Source organism: Pan paniscus, chromosome 2 (genome assembly GCF_029289425.2).
Source record: "Pan paniscus chromosome 2, NHGRI_mPanPan1-v2.0_pri, whole genome shotgun sequence".
NCBI lineage: Eukaryota > Metazoa > Chordata > Mammalia > Primates > Hominidae > Pan > Pan paniscus.
The window spans coordinates 27211221-27228023 of record NC_085926.1 but is presented as its reverse complement, the minus strand read 5'-3'; the positions used below and the strand labels follow the sequence as shown (position 1 = coordinate 27228023).

At 39.5% G+C, this 16803-nt stretch overlaps 1 protein-coding gene and 1 non-coding gene across 22 annotated transcripts in view; both read left to right on the top strand.

The window, feature by feature from the left end:
- The window catches only part of NEK10 (NIMA related kinase 10), a 257967-nt gene that overhangs the window by 88246 nt on the left and 152918 nt on the right, over positions 1–16803 (top strand). The gene's annotated exons all lie outside the window — the stretch shown is intronic.
- On the top strand, positions 14620–14723 carry LOC112439371 (U6 spliceosomal RNA). Its single transcript, XR_003027668.1, has one exon. It is a non-coding gene; the product is annotated as a U6 spliceosomal RNA (small nuclear RNA).

The following is a 16803-nucleotide window of genomic DNA, read 5'->3' as shown; positions in this document are numbered from 1 at the left end:
TAGCATTTTTGCTCTGCTGAGTCTGACACCATCTTCTATCTGCTTTCCATCTGCCACACATTTACTGGAATATCTCATCCTCTGTTGTTGCCAAGCCCATTCTCATTGTTCCTGTGGGTTAGTAACATTCCAAAGAATATCCCCTCTCCCAGCTTTTTTTTTTTCCATTTTAGGGGGTTTGAGATTTAGAGGAGATAAAAACATATGGTCAATTCACCTTTTAACCCACCACACCCAGCCAATTTTTGTATTTTAGTAGAGACGGGGTTTCACCATGTTGGCCAGGATGGTCTCGATCTGTTGACCTCATGATCCGCCCGCCTCGGCCTCCCAAAGTGCTGGGATTACAGGTGTGAGCCACTGCGCTCGGCCTACTTCCAGATTTTAAGGCCGTTTAGCTTTAAGTGAAGCAGTATTTTCCTAGTGTCAAATAAAGAAGCAGCACAGGTTGGTGGCATACTGGTGAGGCTAGCAGCCTTCAGACGCAGAAGCAGTGAGCTCAGAATGGGATCCTAGCCTAGTCTAGTTTCTCTTCACTAAAGCAATTGTGTGGTTAGGGCATTCATGTACTCCCATTATTTTCAGTGACTATAAAATGATTTTATGACTGAAAAGATAATCCACAGAGATTTGATGTCATTCTTTAAAAAATACTTTAAATATAATAGTGCTGAAATATTTTTCAGTGTCTATCTCTATTGATATAATGTAAATATGTCCATTAGTCTCTTATCTTTAAGAGGGATTATGGTTAAATTAAAACCCTGCAGCATTAATTTAAAACTAAGTGTATAAAATTTCCATATTTTAGGAAGTGGAATGCAGCTGCAATTAGTAGAGCCTGTGAGAATGGGCTGGCTGCTGTGGGTGTGAAAGCATGTCACCACAGAGGGGCAGCCTTGTTATGTTTTATTTTTCCCTTTGCTTGTTCTAGAAGGTTTATTTACTTCCAGAAAAGAAACACAGAATTGCCAAATGATGTTTAAGATGCATGAGACAAAGTACTGAAAATGTGATCAGAAAAAAAAGCTTTCAGAAAACTAAAATTTTCATCTTCTCATTTTTCTCAATATAGGTGAATTAAATGTTTTAAGATTGAGGTTGGTTTGCACTTATTTATAGTAAGCATGCTGGCAGGAGTTTGCTTTGATGAGGAAGCAGAATAGAAAGCACTCACATATTCTGCTATGCTTGGTTTTGCAAATGCTATATATTTTTAAGTCTAAATATATTTCCATTTGAAAGACTATCTTTTGATGACATGTGCCATGACACATGTTCAGGTCTTGCTTCTCCATTTATTTGCAGCCTTTGAAACCATACAAGGAAACAGATCCCGACTCAGTGGTACATGGGGTGAAACACAGTCAACATTTGCCCTAAATACTGTCACCTGCCAAATAATGTCCATATTGTGCCATCACATTACAAAATGACTCTTGAGGGAATTTGGTAAAACTGAGCTTACCCTTGAACCCACCATTCCAGATTTCTTGACCTTTTCAAAAACGCTTATTTTAATGTAAACCTTCCATGTCCGCTTGCCTCCTCTGCTTTCAAATAAAAAAGGAAAAGAAAAAACAAAACTCATTTAATTATAGTTAATAGATTTCAGGCATGGACTTTAGTACATGACACAGAAGGTCACATGTTCATCTTGCAAACAAATAGGCTGTGTGGATTTCTGTTTCTCAAGTGATATTTGGCACCTGCTCTGATGATAACAACAAGAACAAACCTGATTCAGTGTAAAGTTTATCAAAGGCTCCAAGGCTCTTCAAATGTTATCACAGGTCAGGCATTGCTGGGATAGATATAAGATGAAAAGCCATGCTTTCTGCTCCCTGAGTTCACAGTCCTATGGGGAAAACGTCTGTTATTCACTCAGCAATTACCTTCCTAGCTGACACATCCTACAAGTGAGCACAGCAAGCATGAAGGACATAACCCCTGTCTTCATGAAGCTTATAGTTCTGTTACAGAGTGATGAAGGCTAGAATGTATATGCAAAATACTGTAACATGTAATAAGTAACCTGAAATTCTCAACAGCTTAAAACAGTGGCAAAATACAGCCTAAAACAGTGGCAAAATGCAGCCTGTGGGACAAATCAAGCTGTGACCTATTATTATATGTCCTGTGAGTTAAGACTGGTTTTTATATTTTTAAATGCTTGTTGAAAAAAGAAGAATACATGACAAAGACCATATATGTTCCATTTAGGCAAAGCCTAAAATGTTTACTATCTGGTCTTTACAGAAAATTTTGTCTGCCTCTGACTTAACAAGACTCCTATCCTGCTAATGCTACATGTCCCTTATGTGTCAATAAGGGAGCTTCCTCTGTACTTGCTTCTACATCCCAGAGGCAGGAAAGACAGAACATGGGAAACCATGCTGTGGCTCTTAAAACTTCTGTCCCAAATTAACACATGTTACTTCTCAGATTTCATTGGTCAAAGAAAGTCAGGTTTAGCAGGATGTGGATGCATTCCTCCTCCGAGAGAATATGAGTGAATGGTTATATAGTCTATCACAGCTATATAAGCACTGGAGAAAATGTGACTAACTGTGACTTAGGGATCTTTTGGTGCAGAGTTAAGCAGGAAGGGGAAGAGCAGTTAATGCAGAGGCATAGCACATGCAGAGGATAGAGACATGAAGGAGTATAGTGTGTCTAGGAACTATCAAGACACACTATGTTTGATGTGGCAAGAGATGAAGGAGGCTTGGTGGGTGGGGAGCTTGGTCAAAGACTTATCCTCAGAGATTTTTCAGACTAGAAATTATATGATCAGATCTGGGAGGTAGAAGGATTATTAAAATGGCAGGTGAGGGAGCATGCTGGGGAAAGACTGGACCCAGATACTCAGTTTAGGACATGTATCAGTTAGGATATGTTCAGGTGCAAAAAGCCAAACTAATGATGGCTTAAACCATGAGGATATTTAGTTATCTCACAACAAGGGGTCTGAGGGTGAGTAGTTCCAGGGTGGGTTCAGCAGCTTAGGGTGATCAGCCATGATCTAGGCCTTTCTGTCCTTTCTTTCCAGTATCCCCAGCAGATTGACTTCTCCATGTGTTTGTCATCTCATAGTCACAGGATGGTTGCCAGAGCTCCAGACATTATTACCAAATTCAAAGATGGGAGGCAAGGTGGCTGCTTGGGTAAAATCTAGAAAAAAAAATTGACTTCTCCAAATGCTGTCTCATCTGCTTTTACTGTTAAAGAAAATCTTCCAAAGAAGGTCTCCATTAGCCTTCTTATATTGTGTAGACTGAAACCAAGTCATGTGACTACTCCTCATTGTAAGAGAGACTGTTGAGGTGAGCTTCCAGCCTCTATAGTTGGAGATGAGAAAGGGAGAGGATTTGGTTGATGGCTTTTGGAGAGCTGGCCCACAATGTTTGCCACTGAAGGCTCTTGCACTTTTGTCCAGGAAAGTCATGATGTGGGTTTTTCCAATGACAGAAGGAGAAGAGAATGTGAAAAAGGGGCTCAATTCAGCAGTTATTTGGGACCCAGAATTAAAAAGATTTGTCGGCCAGTTAATGAGATGTGAGGTATGAGAACAGTTGAGAAAGAGGCTGAGTTTGTGAAGATTGCTCTGCCACTGGCAGAGATTTAGGTGTAAGGTTTTGGACATGCTTAGTTAAAATCTAATTATGCTCTTCTTCTGGTTAAAATCCTTCAAGTAATTGCCTATAATATTTAAGATAAAGTTTAGTTTCCTTATGGCACCCAAGGCCCTTTCTTCGTAATCTCCTCCTTGCTCCTCGCTCTGACCTCCTGGGACAGATTGCACTTTCCTGAACAGGATGTGGCTGTATGCCTCTGGGACTTCTAACATGCCATCCCTCTGCCTGGAATGCTCTTCCTCCCTTCTGCCACTCAAGTCAAATGCCCTTCCTCCAGGTGGCATCTTTGACATCCACATCTGATATGTCCAGTTTCTGGGACCCCTTAGTACACTGGGCTTGCCTGTCTCATAGCACATGGCACAAAGTATTGAAAACACTGGCTTATTGCCATCTTCTCCTTGAGGTGAGAGAAATGAACTTTCTTGACCTTCTTTCTCTGACAGCACTTAATATTTTTATTCACTAAATGAATAGAAGAATGAATGAACAAATGAATGAATTAATGAGCAAATGAACAAAAACACATCCAGGTGGAAATATTCAGAAGCCATTTACAAATAGGGAGCAGAGATTGAGGTGATACCTGGGTTTGAGATCTCCTTCTGATAGCCAAGATTGTCTAGAAAGAGTGCTTAAAACAAGAGGAGTTGAATATTAATGTAGAAATTGCATGCGCACATGGGCAAAGAGGTCCAAGCAGTTCCCACTGCCATCTTAGCAAACAGTAACCCAAAGAAAAAATTTTACTTTCTTGAATGCCACCAAAGTTTCAGACATTGAATTGGACCTACCCTGTATTGCCAGAATCTTCAGTATTTTAAATTTTTCAGAGGATTAGAGGACTTTTAATTGTTATTGGTTGGCTAAACTGTGGCTGAGAAATCTGTGTCATCATATAAAAAAAAGAGTTAGTATTGCACTTCTGATAGGGAACTCAAAGTCCTTATATGCACATTACTCATATACTTACAAAACCTCCTGGTCAAATACATATATGATGGACTCTATTCATGGTTTTTGTAGGTCTGTCGACATGCCTTGCTTTGAACTTGTTCTGTGGTTTACTTCCCGTTAACCGGATATAGTGTCTATAGAGTTTGAGCTGACACAACTTGAGTACTCTTAAAAGACTACAGAATATTGAGCCACTTGTGTTAAATACCCTCATAGCAACTGTTGTAAGAAGGATCACCATGGAATTTTTCTCAGTCAACATATTGGCCTCATGTTAGTAAGAAAGTAAGAATATTTTTGTCAAGTTATCACAGTTGCCTTGTATTGCCATTGGGTCTCATAACATAAAAAGGAAATGTCAAAGGAAATTCAGTCAAATCCAATTTCTGAAGTACTTTAAAGATTCTTACACCTTTGGTGGGTCATTCTGCATTTCTCAGATTCTGTAATTTTGAGTTGGCTACAAGAAAAAGATAAGAATGGGAATTCAACAACCGTAGAGCCAGATGGGGTTAGTTTCTAACCCTGACAATTGTTATGCTCCTCTGATGAGACAGTGAACTGGGTGAGCACAGAAGGAGACACCAAATTTTTATGACCTTAGGTGAAAGTTGGAAATAGTAACCTCATAATTGAGGTTTATAAGGCCAGATAAAAACACCAAAGACTAAGGTTAATACAATAGAGTTCATTTTAGTGTGTATTTGGGATATGATTTGGTTCTCTGAGAGCTTTTAAATGAAGGGGGTGGAATCTGATGTGTGATGTCGTCTGGATGAGTTGTTTTCACTCTGTGAGTTTTCCCAAAGTGTGTTTTCTGAAGAAACATAGTGAGTAGGCAGTAGTACCTATTTTTATAGAGACTAATTCAGTGGTACAGAGTACTATGCTTCTGATTATGTCATCAGCATTTCCAGCCAGCTAAGTCTACTAAAGCCATTGGAGCTTCAGAGGTACTGCCCTGATCTCCATCCTAGGCCTTTTAAGAACTAGTATCATGCCACACACAGTATGTGTGTGTGTGCATGTGTGTGTGTGTGTATGCCTGCATGTGTGCGCATATGTGAAAAAAAGACAGTGCACCCCTGACTTCCCATCCTTATAGGAGTCTGGCCCTTGGCACTTTTATGTAATGTTAGAGCTATATGTACAGAGCTCCATTATTCCAACTGAATAACCAGAAACAAACCCCATTCTGAAGAATGATTTTAGAAGAGCCCTCTGTGGTTTACTTCCCATTAACCCCAGATACAGTGTCTATTTGAGTCTGAGCTAAGGACATTAGTTTTCCCAAGGATCCAGTCTGTTGATACACATCTTAGAGCTAGGTAATGTTTATGTACCACAGATATGGAATTACCTAGAATTCAGAAAGCATTCTTTTATCAAGTGTTGAATTTTTCATCATGAAGCTCTGTGTCATCATAACTCCATCAATAAAATCAAGCAAATAATGATGCTGTTGAGAAACAGAAGTTCCTTCCCTCTCCCTCATCCCTGGTGGAGTCTGCACTGGAGAAGGAAGCTTTGGAGAAGTGGAAAGTGGCATGGTACAGGGGTCCCTGGCACACCAACACCAAACACCTGCCGCCTACTCTTTGTTTAGGAATATCTACTTTAGACTTAATTAGCATGCCATTTGTTGAATTAGAAATAATTTTAATATTAATAGTAGTTGGACTTCATTTAGCTGAAGGTCAGGAAGCAGTTTGAGGGGCAGAGATTAGAATCTGAATGACCTTCAGAGGAGGAAGTGTCAGTGAGACGGGGGTTCGTTGAGGGAAAACTCTGAGCATTATCCTGGGAAACTCCTTCCCGTCCCTCACTGACTCCTGCACTGAGAGGATGTTACTGATGGTCCTGTTGCTGTGGACATTGTAGGTTAGCCATTCCATTTACTGAGGCAGCAGGAAAGAGTAGAGTGGTAAATGAGCTGGAGATCTTTATTCTGGCCTGTTTTACAGTTGTGCTCAAGTAGACTCCTCTGTCATTGCCTAGTATTATAGAGGTTTCAAATAATCATTTCCCGAAATTGTCAGGTCATTAATTATTTTCATTTTACTCAGGGAAGACATCTTTAAGATGATAAAAATTTTTAGCTATGCTTTGAAGGAAAGGAACAACCACCCATAGCTACATCCCTTGAGCATTTACTATGTGATAAAAGGATAGATGTGCATTTTCTCATTCAATACTCTGATGCCTTTTAAAGATAGTGAAAAAGGTTTAGAGAGTTTAGAAAACTTGCTTAAATTCCCTGTTTGTAGATTGGCAGTGTCAGCAATGAACCACGTCTACTTCTAGAGGTCATCTCTTAACCAAGTCTCTCTCTACTATTCTCTCAGAGGAAGCCATTTCAGGTAATGAAAAAGACATGTTTGAAAGGCACCAAGATGCTTATGGTCAAGTGCCGTACAAGGATTAGTAGTTTGTTGGAGGGGACATTTTAATTTGGGCAATTACGAGAGAGGTCAGTCATCTGAACATGGCTGCAGGGTCTTGCATAGCCTGTCAATAACCCCCATTTGGCCACGCAGTTCCTCAGTAGACCATTTTCCCTTGACCATAGGGCCTTTGAGCATGCCATTTCCTCTGCCTGGAAGTCTCTTCTTCGCTTTCTCCTCTTACCTAGATAACGTCTGCCTTCCTTCAGATGTTAACCCAGTCACCATTTGTCACAGAGGCTTTTCCCAATCAGCTGTTTTCCTTATAATACCCTCTCTTAACGCCATATATGGGGGAAGGTCAGGAAGCAGTTGGGGGGCAGAGATTAGAATCTGAGTGACCTTCAGAGAAGGAAGTGTCAGTGGGACAGGGATTTGTTGAAGGTCAGTCTTCTTTAATGATCTTATCACAACTGTAAGTTTACATTTATGTGTGTGATTCTTTATTTAATGTGTATCTACACCACTGGTCCCTAAAGTCTGTGTCATCGTGGATGGTTTTTGACCTGGTTATCATCTTATCTTGAGTACCTGGTTCAGTACCTAGAACATATGCTCTTAGTGTTGGACAAATGAGTAAATGGACAATCATGAAGTCCAGATAAGGCAGCTGGAAACTTTGTAAAAAAAATAGCAATCGGACGACCTTCTGGTACATAAGTGGGGGCCTGATGTGATGAAGGCAGGTGTTGGTAGATTGTTTCATTGTCAAATACCCTGTAGGATGGATTAAAAGGAAAAGCTTTCTAAAGAAGTGCATCCCCTTTTTTGCAGGAGGAGTGAGAGCCTAAGCTCCTGGCACATTTAAACTATAATCAGACAAATCAAAAGAAAGATGCAGATACAAGAGCTGGTGAGGGGTTGAATATAGCAGCAAGTGAGAAAAGGCAAAGATTTCAAGCCCAGGAAATGGGGAAGATGAGATGCCATCTGGTTTACTGGGATATCCCTGATGACTGAATGATGAGCCCAGTCTTGGGTGGGAAGTGGCAGGTGCTTTACAGGGCTGGAGGTGAAACCCCAGACAAAGGCTGGGACTTTACGGCTGAATTTGGAAAGCACTGACACATATGTGATGGGTGAAAGGTTGTGAACAGCTGGGTTCCCTGTGGATAGGGTTGGGAATACCTTGCATCTATACAGTATTTCAAACTGCTTTTCACCTATTGTCATGCTGTTGTTGAAGCAATCCTTTGCAAACAGTAAGGTAAGTTTTATAGGCCATTTTTGAAAACCAGAGAGCAAGAATCTAGGGACTCAGCCAAAGCACACACAACTTTTCCATCTGAAGGCTGGTAATTGTAGGGCTATAGTGTAAACATGCTATAGAATTTAACATTTTCTGTATCATTTGTCCTGTCAAAGGGGAGAATTTCTTTGGATCCTATTTTTTTTTCATAATATGCTGTATGCAGAATGTTTTCTGTTGTCATTTTGAATACCTATAATGGCACATGAATGCTTTTATGAGTACAGTTTCTGAAATAAAACATTTTCTTCTTCTCCAAATATTATCACAAATGAGGAAAGAGTAATAGAAACATTTGTTACCACCCAAGTCTCCCAAATGTCCAAACAATATTAGTTTTTGCTCATTTTAAGAATACCTCTCAACTATCTGTGTTTTTATGGATATCTGTCCAAGTGTCTGCTATTATCTAAATTAACTGGAGTGAATAAAATCATTGTAATGCTCCTCAGTTTTTGCCTTTCAAAATAAATGGCATTTTAGTAAGAATAAGATGACTCTTACATAGCATTAGAAAGAAAAGCCAAAGCATTATTTTTGGTTATAAGTTGGTCAAGAATTGTGTGCTAAAATTATAGTGGGCTCCCTAAAAATGTTGAAGTTGTGAATATTGAATACTTTTTTTTTCTGTATAGTGATTGCTTAATTTTAACTAATTTTCTCCAGTACATAAAAGGGGAAAGATAGCAAGCCATCTAGTTTGTGAATAGTTGTTAACACCACCTTATACGATTTAGTCTTCTAATATGTCCTATATGTGAATAGTACTATTAGGTGGAGAGGTTAGACAGACAGATAGATAGATAGATAGGTAGATAGATAGATACATAGATAGATAGATAGATAGATAGATAGATAGATAGAAGATAGATAGATAGATGGATAGAAAGATAGATGGATATACATATAGTTATGCCTATATATGTATATATACATGTATTAAAAGATATGTATCCATCAGTCTACAGGGATAAGCAATACGAAGTCCTCTCATGGATCTTTCATACTAGTTAGAAATGACAGACCCTAAATGAATGAAAAAATACTAAATAAATACATAAAGTAATTTCAGATAATGAAATATGTTAAGAATTAAATAAATGTAATAGAAGAATACTGAAGGAGAGGACTTTTTTTTTATAGTGTGTACTAGAAAAGTCATTCTGAATGCCCAGGTCATGTATGGTCGTGTAGACCTTGTAGTAGTTTGGCTTTTATTCTTAGTATTTATCAAACGTCTTTGTAGAGTTTTAACCTTGTAAGTAGTGACAAATGAGTAAATGGACACTCGTGATGGCAACTTTAGATATTTAAAAGATCCTTTTGGACCTGAAGTGGAGAATTATATTTCATGAGGAGAGATGGAGGGAGGGAGTCTGTTCAGGAGGAATAGCTCAGTAGCCTCAGTGAGAGGTCACAGCAGCATGGATGGATGATGGCAGTTGTATTCATTATCCATTGCTGGGTAACAAATTCCCCAGAAATTTGGAGGGTTAAAATAACAAATATTTATTTTCTTATCATTTCTGAGGGTCAGGAGTCCAGGAGCAGTTTATCTGGGTGATTCTGACTTAGGGTTTCTCATGAGGCTGTAGTCAAACTGTCAGCCAGGGATGCATCATCTGAAGCCTGGACTGGGGCTGGAGGGTCAGCTTCCAAGAAGGCTCACTACCATGGCTGGCAATGAGTTCTGGGTTTTGACTGGAGTGAGTGCCTCATTTCTCTTCCATTTTGCCTTTTATCCTTGAGGGCTGCTCTTCTCTATATAACCTCTTCAGCAGAATAACCTTTACTATTCTACATGGTTGCTGGGTTCTGAGAGAGAGTCAGTGAGCAAGAGAGAGCACAACACAATTGGAAGCTGTAGTTTCTTTATAACCGAACCTTGGAAGTAACATCTCATCAGTTCTGCTATATTCAGTTCATTAGCCATGAGTTACCAAGTCTCATCCACACATAAGAGAAGGACAATTAAGATTCACCTCCTGAAGGGAGGAATGTTAAAGAAGCGGTGAACATTTTTCAAAACTACAACTTCAGTGGAGGTGATGAGAGGTGGCCTAATTCACTATATATATAAACTTTTTGTTGAAACAATAGGATTTTGCTGTGGTAAAGGAAAGTGAGGAACTATATCGGTCAGGACTCATTCATGAGACAGGAACCACCGAGTAATTTTAACAGGACAAGTTTCATGTATTAAAATGATTTTTAACTAGTACTAAGATTAACTACAAAGAGTTAAAGATAACCCAGTAAAGAACACAGGAATAGCATATACAGGTATACCTTGGAGATACTGTGGACTTTGTTCCAGAACACCACAATACAGCAAATATTGCAATAAAGCGAGTCATATAAACTTTTTGGTTTTCCAGTTTGTACACGTTGTGTTCACATTATGTTATAGTCTATTTGTGTGCAATAATAGTATTATGTCTAAAAAGCAATTTAGGCACATACCTCAATTAAAACATAATTCGTTGCTAAAAAGTGCTAACAATCATCTGAGCCTTCAGCAAGTCATAATCTTTTTTCTGGTGGAGGGTCATGACTTGATGCTGCTTACTGATCAGGGTGGTGGTTGCTCAAGTTTGGTGTGGCTGTGGCAATTTAATAAAATGAGACAACAGTGAAGTTTGCTGCAGAGATTGTCTCTTCTTTTCACAAAATAAATGTCTGTAGCATGAAATGCTGTTTGATAGCATTTTACCCACAGTAAAACTTCTTTCAAAATTGGAGTCAATCCTCTCAAACCCTGCTGCCTCCATGTCAATTAAATTTATGGAATATTCTAAATCTTTTCTTGTCATTTTAACAATGTTCACAGCATCTTTCCCAGGAGTGGATTCCATTCCAAGAAACCTGTTTCTTTGCTCATCCAGAAGAAGCAACTCTTCATCCATTCAAGTTTTATTGTGAGATTGCAATGATTCAGTCACATCTTCAGGCTCCGATTCTAATTCTAGTTCTCTTGTTATTTCCACCACATCTGCAGTGAGTTTCTTCACTGAAATCTTGAACCCTTCAAAGTCATCCATAAGGGTTGTAATCAACTTCTTCCAAACTCCTGTTAATGTTGATATTTAGACCTCTTCCCATGAATCATGAATGTACTTAATGATATCTAGAATGGTGAATCTTTTCCAGGAGGTAAACGTTGCCCAGATCCATTAGAGGAGTCACTATCTATGGCAGCTATAGCCTTATGAAATGTATCTCTGAATTAGTAAAAGTAGAAATGACTCCTTGATCTATGGACTACAGAATGGATATTGTGTTAGCAGACATGAAAATAACATTAATCTTTTTTTACATATCCACCAGAGCTCTTGAGTGATGAGGTGTATTGTCAACAAACACTAATATTTGGAAAGGAATTTTTTTCTAAGCAGTAGTTCTTAACAATGGGCTTAAAATATTCAGTAAACCATGCTGCAAATAGAAGGACTGTCATTCAGACTTTGTTGTTCCACTTATAGACAACAAGCAGAGTATATGTAGCAACATTCTTAAGGGCCCTAGGATTTTCAGAATGGTCAATAAGCATTGGCTTCAACTTAATTACCAGCTGCATTAGTCCTTAATAAGAGAGCCAGCCTGTTCTTTGAAGCTTTGAAGCCAGGCATTGACTTCTCCTCCCTAACTATGAAAGTCCTAGATGGCATCTTCTTTCAGTAGAAGGGAATTTTGTCTGCATTGAATATCTATTCCTTAGTGTAGCTACCTTCATCAACTGTCTTAGCCAGATCTGGATAACTTGCCATAGCTTCTATATCAGAACTGGCTACTTCACCTTGCACTTTTATGTTATGGAGATGTCTTCTTCCTTAAACCTCGTGAACCAACCTCTGCTAGCTTCCAGACTTTCTTCTGCAGCTTTCTCACCTCTCTCAGTCTTCACAGAATTGAAGAGAGTTAGGGCCTTGCTCCAGATTGGGCATTGGCTTAAGGGAATGTGTTGGTTTGACCTTCTGTCCAGATCACTTAAACTTTCTCTTTATCAGCAATAAGGCTGTTTTACTTTCTTATCATTTGTGAGTTCAGAAGTGCCACTCCACTGAGCAGCACTTTTAATTTCCTTCCAGAGCTTTTCCATTACAACATGGCTGTTTGATGCCAGAGGCCTAACTTTCAGCCTGTCTCAGCTTTGGACATGCCTTTCTCACTAAGCTTCATCATTTCTAGCTTTTGATCGAAAGTCAGAGATGTATGACTATTCCTTTCACTTGAATGATTGGAGGCCAATATATGGTTATTAACTGGCCTAATTTCAATATTATTGTGTCTAGGGGGATAAGGAGGCTCATAGAGAGTGAGAGCTGGGGGAACAGCCAGTCAATGTAGCAGTCAGAATGCACACAATGTTTAGCAATTAAGTTTGCCGTCTTATATGCGCATGGTTTGTAGTGTCCCAAAACAATGACAATAGTAACATCAAAGATCACTAATCACAGATAACCATAACAGATATAATAATAATAAAGTTTGAAATATTATGAGAATTACCAAAATGTGAGAGACATATAAAGTGAGCAGATGCTGTTGAAAAAATGGCGCTCATAGGCTTGCTGGATACAGGGTTGCCACAAACCTTCAATTTGTAAAAAAGAATGCAATATTTGCAAAGTACAATAAAGTGAAGCACAATAAAATGAGGTATACATATATAAGCAGCTACTACCTCTAGGGCTGAGGCAAACTATACAAAGAAGGAGCAAATTTTAAGACAGCCCCTCTCCTCAAGGGCTGAGATCCAGACTTTGTTGGAGAGGGTATGACTATAGCCCACAGATGGCAGAAATTGCATTGAAATGCTGCAGGATAAAGCTGTCAAACAGAAAGCTGCCCCTGGAATGATGACCATGTTTTTCAGGAAGCCATTTTCTGGGGTATGAGTAGAACTCAGTAGGAAGCTGTTGGCTTGGGTGCTCCTGAGACTAACTAGACTGAGCCTGGCTAGAATGCTGGTAGAACTTACTGGGAATCTACCTGTGGAGGTGTTGTGAAAACAGCTGAGATGCCAGCAGAATTTCATGGTATGTTGTCTGCTGGGGTGCTTGCAAAACTTGCCAGGAAGCTGGATATAGTGCCAGTGGAACTGTCTACGAAGCTGCCTCTAGGGGAAGTGAGCACCACTAAGCATCCTGCACACTGCACAAGAGCTACAGGAGCAAGGAAAGAGAGGAAGCATGTCAGAACCTGGAAAAGAAGAGAAGCCTCTCCTGTAGTTTCTCTTCAGCACACCCTCTACTGACAAAGCTTTACATCAAGCCAGCTGGCGAAGGAGAGACATTATCAAGGTCCAGCTCCATTAACAAAGCAGGGCAATGATGAAGGGTGGATTTGATGCTGAAAGGGAATAAGTTGACAGCTAGCACAAGAACTAAGGAAAGTACCTAGGTCAATGATGGTGCCACTTACTGAGATGGGAAACCAAGGAGGAGTTGTTTGGGTTAAGACTGAGAATTCTCTTTGAGTGTGTTAATTTTGAGATGCCTAGGAGACACTTAAGTGAAAGTTTTGATTATCCAGATGAATATGTAAATCTGGTGCTCGGAGAGAGGAAGGGGCTATTTCCAACAAATGGTGCAGGAACAGTTGCAAATCCCCATAAAAAAATCAGAACCTCAACCTACATATTGTATCTTATATAAAAATTAGCTCAGCTTGGATCATAGCACTATATGAAACTTAAATTATGAAACTTCTGGAAGAAAAAAATGGATATAGTCTTTGCAGTATTGGGCTAGGCAAATATTTCTTAGACAGCATCAAAGCCGTAACATGTAAAATAAACTAATAAATTTGACTTAATCAAAGTTTAAAACTTCTATTCTTTGAAAAACATTAAGAGAATGAAAAGATAAGCTGCAGACTAGTAGAAAATATTTGCAAATTGTAGGCCGGGCGCAGTGGCTCACGCCTGTAATCCCAGCACTTTGGGAGGCCGAGGCAGGTGGATCACGAGGTCAGGAGATCGAGACCATCCTGGCTAACACTGTGAAACCCCGTCTTTACTAAAAATACAAAAAAATTAGCCGGGTGTGGTGGCGGACGCCTGTAGTCCCAGCTACTCGGGAGGCTGAGGCAGGAGAATGGCATGAATCCAGGAGGCGGAGCTTGCAGTAAGCCGAGATTGTGCCACTGCACTCCAGCCTGGATGACAGAGTGAGACTCTGTCTCAAAAAAAAAAAAAAAAAAAAAGGAAATATTTGCAAATTGTATATCTGACAAATAATTTGTATCCAAAACTTAAAAATAAGAAAATAAATAACCTAATGAAAAATGCAAAAATTTGAGCAGCCACTTCACTAAGGAAGATACCCAGGTGCTCACTGTGCCAGCACATATACTAAAATTGGAGTGATACAGAGATTAGCATGGCCCGTGCACAAGGATGACATGCAAATGCATGAAGTGGTCCATTTCTTTAAATGAAGATGCCCAGATGGCAAATAAATACATGAAAAGTGTTCAACACAAGTAAGCTCTAAGGAAATGCAAATGAAAACTATACTGAGATATCACTATGTACCTATTAGAATGGCTGATTAAACAAAAACTGACAACATTAAATGCTGATGGGGATGCAGAAGCAACTGGAACGTTCAAATTTCTGGTGAGAGAAAAAACTGGAAAACATTTTGACTTGGCAGTTTTTATAAAATCAAATTAAACACATGCTTATAATATGATCCAATAATCCCACTCCAAGGCATTTTTCAAAGGGAAATTTAAAATTATGTTCCCACAAAAATTCATATGCACATATTGTACTTAACTGAATCTTCAATAGAATGTTGACTAGGAATGCTGAGAATGGTGGACATGTTTTGTTTTTGAACTTAAAAGGGAAACACTCAGTTTTTCAGGGTTAAGTAGATTATTAGCTACAGCTTTTTTTGGTAGATGCTCTTTATCAGGTTAAGAAAATACCCAACTATTCTTATTTTGCTGAAAGGAATAGATGTTGAATTTTGCTGATGCTTTTTGCACATCTGTTGAGATGATCATGGTTTTCCTTCTTTAATGTACTGATCTGGTGAACTACATTGATGATTTTTTAAAATTATTTATTTATTTATTTATTTATTTATTGAGACTGATTTTCGCTCATGTTGCCCAGGCTGGAGTGCAATGATGTGATCTTGGCTTACTGCAAGCTCTGCCCGCCGGGTTCCAGTGATTCCCCTGTCTCAGCCTCCTGAGTAACTGGGATTACAGGCACCTGCCACCACACCCAGATAATTTTTTTGTATTTTTAGTAGAGATGGGGTATCCCCATGTTGGCCAGGGTGGTCTCAAACTTCTGACCTCAGTTGTTCCACCTGCCTCGGACTCCCAAAGTGCTGGGATTACAGATGTGAGCCACCAGGCTTGGCCAATTAATTTTTATTTGAAAATTATTTTGGATTCAGGGGCTACATGTGCATGTTTGTTACATGGATATATTGCATACTGCTGGCATTCAGGCTTCTATTGAACTCACACTGATGGATTTTTAAAAGTCAAATTAGCCTTGTATTCCTGGCATAAACCCCACTTGGTCATTATGTATTATGCTTTTTATATGTCACTGGATTTGATTTACTTATATTTTGTTGATAATTTTTGTGTCTGTGTTCATGAGGCTCTTGTTGTGTAGTTTTCTTTTCTTGTCATGCCTTTGACTGGTTTTAGAATGATGTAATGTTGGCTTTATGAAGTGATTTGGGAAATATTCCCTCTTCTATTTTCTGGTAGAGTTTGTGTAGAATTGGTATATATTTCTTAAAAGTTTGGTTGAGTTTATCATTGAATTGATCTGGTCCTTATTTTTCTATATTGGCAGTGTCTTGGTGAGATTTGGGGCTTTAGAATCAAGCAACCCCAGATTAATATCTCACTTTGTTAATTTCTCCCTGTGAGACATTGGGCAAGTCACACATTCTCTTTGAGCCTATTTCCTCATCTATCAAATGGGTAATTGTGATAAATAATAATATATATCATTTATTCAATACTCTACTACATGTATTTATATATAATACATACATGGGGGTGGAGCCAAGATGGCCGAATAGGAACAGCTCCCAGCGTGAGCGACGCAGAAGACGGGTGACTTCTGCATTTCCAACTGAGGTACTGGGTTCATCTCACTGAGGAGTGTCGGAAAGTGGGTGCAGGACAGTGGGTGCAGTGCACCGAGCGTGAGCCAAAGCAGGGCGAGGCATTGCCTCACCCGGGAAGTGTAAGGGGTCAGGGAATTCCCTTTCCTAGTCAAAGAAACGGGTGACAGATGGCACCTGGAAAATCAGGTCACTCCCACCCTAATACTGCGCTTTTCCAACGGTCTTAGCAAACGCCACACCAGGAGATTATATCCCGCGCCTGGCTCGGAGGGTCCTATGCCCACGGAGCCTCGCTCATTGCTAGCACAGCAGTCTGAGTTCAAACTGCAAGGCGGCAGCGAGGCTGGGGGAGGGGTGCCTGCCATTGCTGAGGCTTGAGTAGGTAAACAAAGCAGCCGGGA